Genomic DNA, 13419 nt, shown 5'->3' on the forward strand with positions numbered 1-13419 from the left:
TCACCGTTATAATCAAAATTTAATTCAGTAATATTCATTCAAAATCAAGTCTAGAATTGGTGGCTAGCTTCACTACCCCCAATTAAATCATACTTATTGTATTCCAAGAATTTACCAACGAGACTTAACAATAGTATATATAATTGATTTAAGTTAATCTAAAAAGAGAGATACAATACAATAATCACGACCAGCTAGTAATAACAATCGTTCAGAGTAGATGTTCCTGGTACCGAATAATAACATCCTTTAGAATAGAATAACACACGATTTGTATAAACTCGAACACTTTATAAATTGTTACTTTCGGCTCTTATATCATTATCACCATTGATTGTTACCAGATATTTCAATCACCAAATCGAAACAGAATATACTTCATCTTTTACCAGTTAAATCATATTAAACCATTTATTTTGAACGACCTTTTCCCATTTTTATTATTATAAAATTGCCTCAACAATTTAAACAAACCTCACAGACCTGTACAGGACTATAGCAACACGATCCTACAAATTACCGGCTTATCGAAAGGTAGGTCTTTTCTTAGTTTTAATAATTATTAATTGTCGTTACGTGGGAGCTTGATTATTCAATTAATCATTAACTACCACCGCGAAGTACACTCTCACCCCCACGTAACATTAACAATTGTAAATGATGATTTTTAGAAAAAAAATTATTTCTTAATAAATAATTTAAATGGTGGATAAATGAAAAAAACAGTTATAAACAATTAAATAATTTTTTTAAGAAATAATTTTTTTTTTTTAAAATCATTATTTCACTAAGACAATAAAGTGACCTAAAAAAATTTTTCAAAAATATTCAACTTGTCTATTTGTTTATAATAAATTTTTAAACAATGCACGTTAAAAAATATTCAGACAAGCTAATAAACGCAACATATTGATTCAAAAACAACCAAAATTCAAGATTTATGAAAAAAAATTTTTTCCATAACATTAGTCGGATTTTTGTTGAAACGTATAATTTTTTTGAAAAACTGTCGGATTTTTCCATTTTTGATAACTTTGAAAAATCATCATAATCAAATGAAAAAACTTTTACAAACTTTTACCACTGAATCTTGTTTATTATTTATATAAGAAGAGCTCACAAAAGAAAAAAAATTTACAGACCCATTTTTTAAACTTTTGCAAGTGATTTTATGAAAAGTCAAGTCTACGGAAAATGAGTTAATTAACAATGAAATAACTTAAACGAAATCCGAGTTAAAAATTTTTTTTTGGTAAGACTACATTCCTTCAAGTGTCTAGATAACACTATAATTTATTCAAATTTTTAAATTAATATTGAATGTTATAAAAAAATTGTTTCGTGTTGCATGCTTCGCTAGGCGGTGACGCCTAGGCACCGAAACGGCCGCGCGAAGCCCTATTTTCAACGTTAAATTAAAATTATAAATAATAAAGCTAGAATTCCGGGAGTACAGACTTTTTCATCGGAAATTTCCTCCTCTTTTAGGATCTTTTTTCAAAATCCATTTATCTTTTATATTTTTGAAATTATAGCTATAAAACGGAGACTCCCTTTTTTTCTTTTCGTTTTTTGTTCATAACTATTGAAATTTTTAATGGCGGATTAATTAAAGAATACCGGTTTCATCATTTTAAATTCTGAATCCAATGCACCAATCGCCATATTTTTAAGACCATTCTAACGATTTTTCTCAGTGAACTCACTTCTCGACCAGACTAAGACGTATGGAACGTGAGAAAAGACAAGACGAGCAGTTCAGAAATTATTATTCTTAGAATTCAAATATGCATTCTTGCAACTAATTATCTTGACAGAACTGCACCGATTGGCCTCTTGAAGACCAATCCGTCTTGCAATGACGTAGCCAAAAACCAATCAGGAGTCTATTCCAGATCTCCCACTATTGAAGATCCTTTTCGAACCTGACAGATACAAAAGAGAAAAGAACTAAATTAATTGCAGAACCAATTTAGACTTCAGACCATTCAGAACACTTTGAAATCAAGAACGTCATAGATCATTTTGAATCATAGAACACTTACATTCAGAACCTTCGAACTTTAGTACAACTAACCAAATGAATAACAAAACTGTAAAAACTGTTTAAAGATCATCTTATTGGTAATAAATGTGTATTTCAAATTAAAGTGCTGTGTACAACAAATTATTTCAATCACGCATAGTGATAGCTGGCACGACCCAAGACAAAATTCCGGATCGAGACAGGCTGCACGACAAATTCTACTCAAACCTAAACAGCACAAGATTTTTCCCGACGTTCTTCCCAGAACGTCACTGCAATATGGTATTAGCCGGCAATCCAGTCAGATATTGGTGTTATCCGATAGACCTGTCGGATAGTGAAAAACAGGAATAGGCCGGATACCGGATAGTAAGCGGACATCTGGCATATCAATAATTAATTTAAGAATATGTGGTGAAGAAATTCAACAGCAGCTTTGCCACTGATTATTTATGATATCCGACTGAAGAATCAATTTTCGCGGGTTCAGTTACCATAAAATTGAAAAAAAAACAAATTTAGTAACGCTCCAGTGGCTAGCGCGCAGTGTGCTTGTATTGCCACATATTTCGCGAAGGACTCACAATACAACTTAAAAAATTTATGCGGCATCATGCATTTTAGAAAAACGCTGGGTTTTCCAATTTTTCTCTATTAATAATGATTCTCTGCAATTCGAGTATTCCGAACATCAAGATTGCTTCATTAATTTTGATTTTACAAGCGAAAAACGAGAAAAAAATACGAGTTTTTGCTTGATAAATGTTTGTTACGTCCGGCGTCCGCGTCCGTAAAGTGGGTTTACTCTCAAGTGATAGGAATAAACAGGTTCGGCTTCGCTTTTACGTACTAGGACAACCGGCAGTTATAACGAGGGTTGAATAACCTTGGATTTGTTTGAAATATCAATTATATGTTTATTGTGAAGAAGTTGAGATAGCGGTAGGAATGAAGTATGCTGTGCGAGACATATAAGAAGTCTAGATGTGACGTTGTTGAGAGTTAGAATGCGAGTGTCTCCAGAGACAAAACGTATGGGTGCAGGAAAGGTATGAGAATGCAGAAGGAAGGGAATGGAATTAGTTGAGTAAGGGCGATAGTGACTAGCGTGAGGTTAGATAGAGATAAGAGGAAAGGGCAGAGACTATGATATTGTTACAAAGGGTGAAGTCACCCGTTTTGCCCCCTCTTTAATGATCTAGTAGTCATCATAGATAAAAGACGTTTATAAACCTCTTATGTCTTTCAAAAGAATAAGGTTGCTGCGTCAACCAACATTATTGTAAAAACAGTCTTGTTTCAGACTTTAAACGAGAAACACATATTACGCAATTAAAGCATTTTCACAACATTCACGCTCTTGATTTTTGACTTGATAATTAAACTCGCGGATCCATATTTATTTCCGTAACGTCAACGAACGTTACAATATTAATAAAGAGAGAGTGTAATTACGAAAATTTTTAGGTGAGTTGAAAAATGAACGACGGAGCCAGGAATCGAACCTGGTATCTAGACATGCTTTGCCGGAGACTTACTCTCTCTAGCAAATTTTTCTCGCTAATAATTGATATGAGTCTTTCGTATCGTTCAAATCGACGGCTGGGTCCGCCTTAAATTGGCTAAAATAATGTAGTGTACTGAGATATACACATTAACAGTCACATACAGAAGTCTCTAATGTGTATATGTCAACAAGCCACATATACAAGTCTAAAATGTGCCTCTTCGCGACGAATTTCAAATAGATATCAATATAAGAAATGTGGTAAAGTTACCGAGTAGGAAAAATAGACAGGTGGTGGTACGCTGGATAGAAAATGTTTATAAAAAATGAATAAATGATAGCTGTAAGTAGAAAACATAACAGACTATAACTACGGACTGTCTTTTGTTCGTGTGATGGGCACAGTCGGTATCTTAATAGTATTTTTGACATGTAAAAATCTCTATCCCTTGTTCGTCACTCTGGAAAACAACAGGTCTCAAATTATAGCGCATGCGCATCAAATTGTTGCACAGACCATTCTATCGTTAGCAAGTCACTCTGTATACAAGATGTATTGTTACTATTTTATGCATATTAATTGCACATCTTCCTCTTCTGATAGTAAGTTCCAATATCAAAAATTTAACACCTAATTTATTTCGAGGAACGAGTAAATATAATTAATTCAACGAAACTGAAACTTTTTTTCTTTAAAGTGGTTGTATTTTTGGCATGAAAGTACCACATACTAATTGTAAGAACGAACGGTGCACTAGATGAACTATGTGAATCGTGCGCAACAACTTTTATTATAAAAATTAAGATAAATGAGCAATACAAATATGCAAAGTCCATTGGCAGCCGGCCGCACAAGTGCAAGAATTCAATTAGCTTCTAATCCCAGAGGTATTGGGGTTTGTCCTTCGGACACAGACACGTTGGGCCAGTTAACGCATATCTTGATATCTTGTCTTTGCAACTATATAGTAGCAGGTGGTGATGACTTGCCATGTGCTTATCAATTCTAAGAACAGTAGCCGCGTGTGCAGATGTGTCACTTTGTTTTAGCGTCTGTGACATTTAAAACGTGTCTTCTAAGAACAGTAGCCGCGTGTGCAGATATGTCACTTTGTTTTAGCGTCTGTGAAATTGAAAACGTGTCTTCATGATCGAAAACAAGGAACCCAAAAAATTGAAGAATATTAAATCGGAGGGCTGAGGAAATCTCCAAGATTAACTGAAAAGTGAAGCGAAGTAATACTCAAATACGTCAGAAAATTACAAGTTTTGTTGATCATAACAAAATTCATCAATTGTGACCCATCGCTGTTCAGTGTGAAGTAAGAATTATTCTTCATTTGGTACAATTAATGTAAACGATTTTGTCTTCGAAATTGGATTCTGAATTTTTCCGTGATACCCTCTGACATATTATATATATGATGTTGCATTTCTAACGATTTTCTTGATTATGTAACGTAGGATTAAAATTATTCTTCAATGGTCATAAGAAAGCTTTGTGCTTACATTAGAATTAAACTTCCAAGCAAGGCCATTATTTTCAAATCATCTGGAAACATGAAACAAGTTCAAAAGCACAGTAGCGGCTTGTAATTCCCTTAGTTTACAGTAGCCATATAGAGGTGTTCTGCAACTTACACGGTGAATTAGAAATTTGGAACGAACGTTTCTCAACATCAATATAGAAAAAACTGGATTGATAATTTTTTTGCTTTACTATTGCAAGTTGCCTGCATTATTTGTTTTTAATCGTAGTGCGAGTCATTGTGAGCATTTTCGATTTTAGTAAATTTCTTCATTCATTTATCAGAATTCAGGTATTTTTGATTCTTAAAAGGTATTTATACATACTAAATTGAGGGAAAGATTGAAAATAAATCAATTTTTTTGCTTTGAGAATTCCGGTGAATAATATTATTCATGCAAAATTGAGCTTTACGAAGTCTTACAAAGCATAACTATCTAAGGCAAACCGTTGTACCTTAGGATACTTTTACAATTAATTTTTATAAAATAGGACATTTTTAACATATTGACATGGATCTGGTATTACCTTTCATGACAACAGTTTCACTTCAAAAAATACTACCACATGTTTGTTCAAGTAACATAATTCTTGAATAAGGGAACTTGAGTTTTTTCCCCAAATATTCTCTAATTGATAAGATACAACTCTCGTGTGTCTTGAAACACGAAACTTTACGGTAGATAACATTCACTACACTCCATTATTTCTGTGTTTAATGACTTTTGATAGATTCGTCTCTCATCTATTTGATCTGTTTATATTCTATGAAATGACGATATTTATCGATTTGACTCGTTTCAAGATATACTCTTTTCAATAGTTACCTACAACAGTTCTCCCGAACACGTTTTGATGCAATTACCTTATTTATCTGTAAGATATGAGAATGAGCATTTTCTCACAGTGAGAATGCGTCGGCTTGAATCTTATAATGATTTAAACATCATCTTATTTTTGCATGCCTAATTTAAACCAGCTTCACATTTTCAAGTTTTAAGAGAACAGGAAGTTATTGTATTCGTTACAGGAAAAAAAATTCCAAGCTGTCGCTGTTGCTTTACTTTTGAAGACCCTGCATATCACGATGGATTATTTCGAATGGATTTTATATGCGTGCGTGTATGTATGTGTGTACATACGGAGTATTTCTCGTTAAACGGACAAATCAAAAAATTTCACCATCTTTTTTATAATCAGCGATTTTTCTTATGGTAGACTCTCTCCGGAATACTCTTTTTCCAGTTCCCTCTCATTAACATCCATGAGTATGTTATATTTTTGATGCGATTGAGATATCAATCAAAACATAACATATATCGCATTAAATAGTTCATGGAAATAAGGAACACAAATCTACTTTAACTCGCCTATCTCGGTAAAATATTTTTTCTACTCAGCAAGAATGTCCAGTTCTACGATGCCAATTTTTTATACGTTTCCAATATAGGGTGTCCCAATTGAAAAGAAGCATTACGTTTTCAGCCGACCTAATAGTTCAATTGGCAAATGTGTCCTATAAAAGTTGTATGGTTCAAAGGGGGACAAATGAAGAATTTTTTTTCTGCGGTCCAGCATCATAATTGGTGATGCTGTAGAGGATGGACCAGTTTCTTCAAATGGAATCATACATTTTTGTTTCAATTAAAATATTCCTTATTCAAAAATGTACAACTTTATCAGTAATATTTTTTTTCATTATATGAATAGTTCGTGAGATACACCAAAAAATCAAATTCTGCAACACACCAGGAGATTGAGTCTTCCGCGCCGCGCGTGTGTGTGTGTCTGCATGCATTTGTGTTGCGTCGTATCTGACCTTCTTATAATACGACGCAATAACAATGTTCTGTGTCTTACCTTTTCATAACACAACAAGGACATACGGGGCGCGGACGACTCAATCTCCTCGTGCACTGCAGAATTTGATTTTTTGGTGTATCTCACGAACTATTCATATAATGAAAAAAAAAATTTCTGACAAAGTTGCATATTTTCGAATAAAGAATATTTTAATGGAAACAGAAATGTATGACTCCATTTGAAAAAACTGGTCCATCCTCTACAACATCACCAGCTAGAATGCTGGACCGTAGGAAAAAAATTCTTCATTTGTCCCCCTCTGAACCATATAATTTTTGTAGAACACATTTTCCAATTGAACTATTAGGTCGTCTGGAAACGTAATGCGTCTTTTCAATTAGGACACCCTGTATATTGCCAAATACCCTGTGAAATTTACAGGGAAATCAAACGTGTCGCATTGAAAGAAAAAAAATTACCCATTTTTTCGCTGAAAATATCCTTTTTGATGGCATCAAAAATATAACATATACTTATATTGCATTGAATAGTGAATGGAAAAACATAACTTTTTTATGCTAAGTTTTTTTACCGGACTTCAATCTTCCATCCGTATACGGGTTTGAAAGAGAAAACATTTCCGAAACAAGTAGATTAAAAAATCTGAAATAAATTCACAGAGAGTACCCTTAAGTAGTACTACTATATAACCGATTATGGAACAGATCCGAGAGGACAAAAAAAAGTGGCTGAGTTGGCGGAGAACGCCTCAAAACGATTCAAAATGAAGTATCGATATTGAACCACTACTCAATGTAGGACTACCTCATGATAATTTGAAGAGGATACCTAAGTCTTGAAATTAAAAGAAAACAAATGATTTTTTTCCTGTTGAATATTCTTGCAATGTTAACTTCGAAGAATATTTCAAACCCAATATGAGCCGAAAATTTCGAGATTTGACGATGTTACAAGGTTCGTTATGTTGAGATTCACGCCTTATTAAATCAGGTTTTGCAGCACAGGACACGCAAAAAAGGCCCCAACTGTCCACAGATTACAAAGATTGGGTGTAGAACATAATCTGGATGACGAACGACAGCTGTATAGCTTCCACTGACTGGTGACGAGACGATAATATTTTACATCGTAGAAGATACGTATCAAAGATAACGCGATTATTTGTAAAGTACATTTCTCGATACAGACTGATTATTACTTTGAGTAAACGTGATATTATTGATATGACCTTGTGCGATTACATTGGAAACAGTAGTTATTTTGAGTTTACAATAGCTATTTTCACTTGGATGAACCATTTGGAAATGATAATGACCTGAGCATGTTTTTTTGGGTGCAAAATGATTGTTTTTCAAAAACTGAGCCGGATAGAACAGTTTTTGAGTGATACTTTAGTAGGTAACATCTCTGTTAACCAGGTCTTTTTCTCCAGCCCTTTGGCGTATACGTAAAACACATTTCTTACCATTTTTTGTACAATTTTCCACACATCCGCGTGAGATTTGTTACCTGCATTCCATGGTATTACGTGTTAACTGATTGTGAACGTTACTAGCTCTATATTCGACCGGTAATCCCACTAAATCACAGGGTGGCTTGAAGAGCAGGTCCTCCAAATCCGATCTGTTTATATTGAAGACTGCACGTTCCTTGAGTATAAAGTTCTTCTCACGATCGATGAAACATTGCACATCCAGGATTATCTTTACATTGTAGAGCGTTGTTGGAATTATGTGTTATTTTTTTTTCTTGTGAATACTGGTAGGACTGATTTTTGGCTTCTTGCGCATCCGCTTTAATTCCCTCACGCATGAATTTTCAAGAAGTGCAGCAGATTAATTTCAAAGATGCGGAGGGGTTGACATGGATTATTTTATGGTACATAACTGCACAAAAATTCAAATTAGTTGAATTCTTCACCGCTTTTCCTGCAAACGATTTTCCCTTACCATATTGTGCAATTTACGAAATTTCTGCAGCTCTTGAAAAACATAATGAAGACATCGCGGCGGTGCCGAGGTGGTCTGTCGCGAATTCGCTGCGCTTGAACGCATCCAAGGCTCACGCCATAATCCTTGGCAACATTCCTTACGTCACCAGGCTTATTGACTATTCAGCTTTATCTGACATAATGTTGGATGGTGTGCGCATACCCCTTTGTTCGTCGGTTCGCGATCTCGGACTTCTTATCGACTGCAGACTCTCTTGGAAAAGCCAAGTTGATGCCATCTCGAACAAAGTCCGCTGCACATTCAGGCAACTCTCGGCGTCTCGCCCCTTACTTTCTGCGCAACTGCGGAAAAATTTGGTCCTGATACTGGTGTTTCCATTTTTCGACTACGCGTGTATAGTGTACAACTACATTTCTAGCGTATTAAACACAAGACTGCAGCGCCTGCTTAATGCGTGCATGCGTTTCGTTTGTGGCGTGGCAACAGATGTGGACATCACTCCTCATCGACGTAGTTTGGGCTGGCTGACAGTCGGGGACAGGCAACTGTATATTGTGGGCTGTTTGCTTTTTTCAGTTTTTCGAACTGGCTCGCCGAGTTACCTTAGACGCCTATTTACCGATCGCAGCATCACTTCGTGCTGCTCCACCAGGCAGAAAAGAACCGACTTTGAGATCCCTACTTTTGCCACGGAGACCTATAGAAACTCCTCGATAGCCGATATCTACTTCTGAAATTCAATTCCATCTACAATTAGACACGTAACTTCTTATCCAAGTTTTAAGACTGCACTACGTCAGTACTTAGTAGATACCGAGGGTCTCCGTGATGTTTACGCCTGAAAGTAGGTTTCAAACAAGGTTCAAAAAATGAGCATGGCATTGAGATGATAAATGGTCAGAATAGTCCAGACGAATAAGCTATAAAATCGACTGACTTCTATTCTGGAATAACGTAGGTTAGCCGATTTTTTTATAGGTTCATTAGAGACGGACAAACATATTTTCACCCATGCCCAAAAAAGTTAGGTCCGGGTTTGTCCGTAACGATTGTTTAAACTTTTGAGACCCACATTTTGTTAAATAACATCTTTGTTATGGGTCATACACGAAAACTGTTCAAACAAAAGTTGTTCGTCTCATCATTCTCGATAAAACAAGCTGTCGTGAGATCAATTTTCTCTATTTGTTTAGTTGCAAAATGTAAAATGCCGTGGAAAAAAAAGTTACATTTCTTGTTATAAATTGATGAATAAACAACGTGTGGCTTTGAAACTCATGGTACAGGTAATATGAAGTGTCTTCAAAATTATCGTGCAAGGCTTTTTTGGCTGTGTTATATAGGTGAGCAATAATCCGCCACAAGCCAACATCCGTATATCGGATGCCCTTTCTTATGTGATTGGCCCACGAGTTGCAAAAAAAGCATGGAATCAGTTCGTTACTAGTACTTTCCATAAATGAAAAAAAAAAATTTTTTTTATACACGAAAATCTCAATTTTTGGGCGACTTCAAATTTTTTGCTTTTAAACAAATAGCGATATCTCCGAGAATATTCATATTATTGTAAATATTATGATGGATTGTACTTGCCCTTCATTTTACGAGTGATTTAAAAAAAAAAAAAACATGAATATCTTCATCAGAACCGGAGATAACGGTGTTTAAGTGTTAGTTTGTTTATTGTTTTCGTAATTAATACTAAGGGGGAAAAAAATATCAGCTATCTCTCAACACCCCAAGGCATCGCTGTGAATTTTTTCAGGTCTCTAGGTGCGTTGTATCTAGTAAAAAAAATTGCTCAGCAACGTTCGTCGAGCGGCGTTAGTCGGCGGAATGAAGCCGGGCGGCGTGGTGCGGGGCTCGAGGCTTCGCGCGCCCGGCTGTTCTCACCGCTTAATTAACAACTCGATAACTCCGTTAATAATTATCGTACAACATTTTTTTCTTTTTTTTCTGAACTATGCTATTTTTTTCTCAACAATTCGAATCTGTAATTAGATTTTTAATATTTATAATATTTTTTTTTCTTTTGGATTTTAGTCATATTCTTAGGAAATATTGCTATAAATAACTTTAGATATATAATATCTGTGAATTTTAAGATAAAATGAAATTAAAAAAAACTTAATTAATGTGGTGTGAGTATGTATACATACATATATACATATATAATGGAAGAGCGAGAGAGAGATTCCAAGCGTTATAACGGGTTTTTGCTTTGAAATATGTATTTTCCTCATATGTATATATATATTTCTATACATTAGACTCGTCCAAAATTTAAAAAAAATCTGAAAATACGTAGGATAATGGTAGGAAAAATGAAACTGATTTAAGCGTCAATTATATTTAATGTTACTATACATAAAATAATGTTGAACATGTGACCATAAACATCCATCCATATTTTTTTTCGCTCGAAATTGTGTATACATATTATTTTATATGATAAAATTATTTATTACATTATTCTGTTATATTAACCCGTTATAACGCTTGGAATCTCTCTCTCGCTCTTCCATTATATACGTATATATGTACGTATACATACTCACACCACATTAATTAAGTTTTTTTTAATTTCATTTTATCTTAAAATTCACAGATATTATATATCTAAAGTTATTTATAGCAATATTTCCTAAGAATATGACTAAAATCCAAAAGAAAAAAAAATATTATAAATATTAAAAATCTAATTACAGATTCGAATTGTTGAGAAAAAAATAGCATAGTTCAAAAAAAAAAGAAAAAAATGTAGTACGATAATTATTAACGGAGTTATCGAGTTGTTAATTAAGCGGTGAGAACAGGCGGGCGCGCGAAGCCTCGAGCCCCGCACCACGCCGCCCGGCTTCATTTCGCCGACTAACGCCGCTCGACGAACGTTGAGCAATTTTTTTTGCTAGATACAACGCATCTAGAGATCTGAAAAAATTCACAGCGATGCCTTGAGGTGTTGAGAGGTAGCTGATATTTTTTTCCCCCTTAGTATTAATTACGAAAACAATAAACAAACTAACACTTAAACACCGTTATCTCTGGTTCTAATGAAGATATTCATGTTTTTTTTTTTTAAATCACTCGTAAAATGAAGGGCAAGTACAATCCGTCATAATATTTACAATTATATGAATATTCTCGGAGATATCGCTATTTGTTTAAAAGCAAAAAATTTCAAGTCGCCCAAAAATTGAGATTTTCGAGTATAAAAATTTTTTTTTTTTCATTTATGGAAAGTAGTAGTAACGAACTGACTCCATGCTTTTTTTGCAACCCGTGGGCCAATCACATAAGAAAGGGCAGCCGATATACGGATTTTGGCTTGTCGCGGATTGTTGCTCACCTATATAACACAGCCAAAAAAGCCTTGCACGATAATTTTGAAGACACTTCATATTATCTGTACCATGAGTTTCAAAGCCACACGTTGTTTATTCATCAATTTATAACAAGAAATTTAATTTTTTTTTCCACGGCACATTGCATTTTGCAACTAAACAAATAGAGGAAATTGATCTCACGACAGCTTGTTTTATCGATAATGATGAGACGAACAACTTTTGTTTGAACAGTTTTCGTGTATGACCCATAACAAAGACGTTATTTAACAAAATGTGGGTCTCAAAAGTTTAAACAATCGTTACGGACAAACCCGGACCTAACTTTTTTGGGCATGGGTGACAATATGTTAGTCCGTCTCTAATGAACCTATAAAAAAATCGGCCAACCTACGTTATTCCAGAATAGAACTTAATTTCATTCTCCTGGACTAGAATAACTTTGAGTGTAGTGGATGCTCGCACGTCAATCTTTCTCCCAACTCTTTCCTCTTCATGCATTTGGCTTAATTTATTACTACAATTAGTTCTAAGAATTTATGTACCCATTTGCTATTCACATATTATTTGTCCAACATTGCCATGGACATAATAAACTATTATTATTACTATTATTACCATATTACACATTTCGGCCAGCTGATTCGAATTTTCTTACCGAAGTGTTGAATTTCTCGGTGATAAGAAGGCCTTGTATTCTTCTTCAATGGTATCCAGAACACGTACCCCGTCTTTCGTTTTAATAAGTCTTAGGTTAGTAACGTTGTATATTGTACCAATATCCAGTTCGGACATCTTCTTCGTCGGCTAGCTTTCCAAACGACTGATGAGGTTGATTTTCCCAAGATCCATTCGACGCCCGATACGAATAAGAGGACGTTTCAGATTCCGAATAGAAAAGAGCACGTTTCGAATTCCGGGTGAAAAAGAACACATTCCAGATTCCGGGTGAAGAAGAGCACATTTCAGATTCCGGGTGAAAAAGAACACGTTTCAGATTCCGGGTGAAAAAGAACACGTTTCAGATTCCGGGTAAAAAAGAGCACGTTTCAGATTCCGGGCGAAAAAGAGCACTTTTCAGATTCCGGGTAAAAAAGAGCACGTTTCAGATTCCGGGTGAAAAAGAACACGTTTCAGATTCCGGGTAAAAAAGAGCACGTTTCAGATTCCGGGCGAAAAAGAGCACTTTTCACATTCCGGGTGAAAAAGAGCACGTTTCAGATTCCGGGTGAAAAAGA

General features: G+C 34.9%; 1 protein-coding gene across 2 annotated transcripts in view; it reads left to right on the forward strand.

Annotated features, from left to right (window-relative positions):
• The first annotated feature begins 4555 nt into the window (after positions 1-4555).
• Positions 4556-13419, forward strand: part of LOC124303013 (sialin) — a 112387-nt gene continuing 103523 nt past the window's right edge. For both annotated transcript variants that reach the window (XM_046759684.1, XM_046759731.1), the window contains exon 1: positions 4556-4855. The gene's annotated coding sequence lies outside the window, so the exon portion shown is untranslated. The remainder of the gene's footprint in view (positions 4856-13419) is intronic.

The sequence above is a fragment of the Neodiprion virginianus genome, chromosome 1, assembly GCF_021901495.1.
Source record: "Neodiprion virginianus isolate iyNeoVirg1 chromosome 1, iyNeoVirg1.1, whole genome shotgun sequence".
NCBI classification, from domain to species: Eukaryota; Metazoa; Arthropoda; class Insecta; order Hymenoptera; family Diprionidae; genus Neodiprion; species Neodiprion virginianus.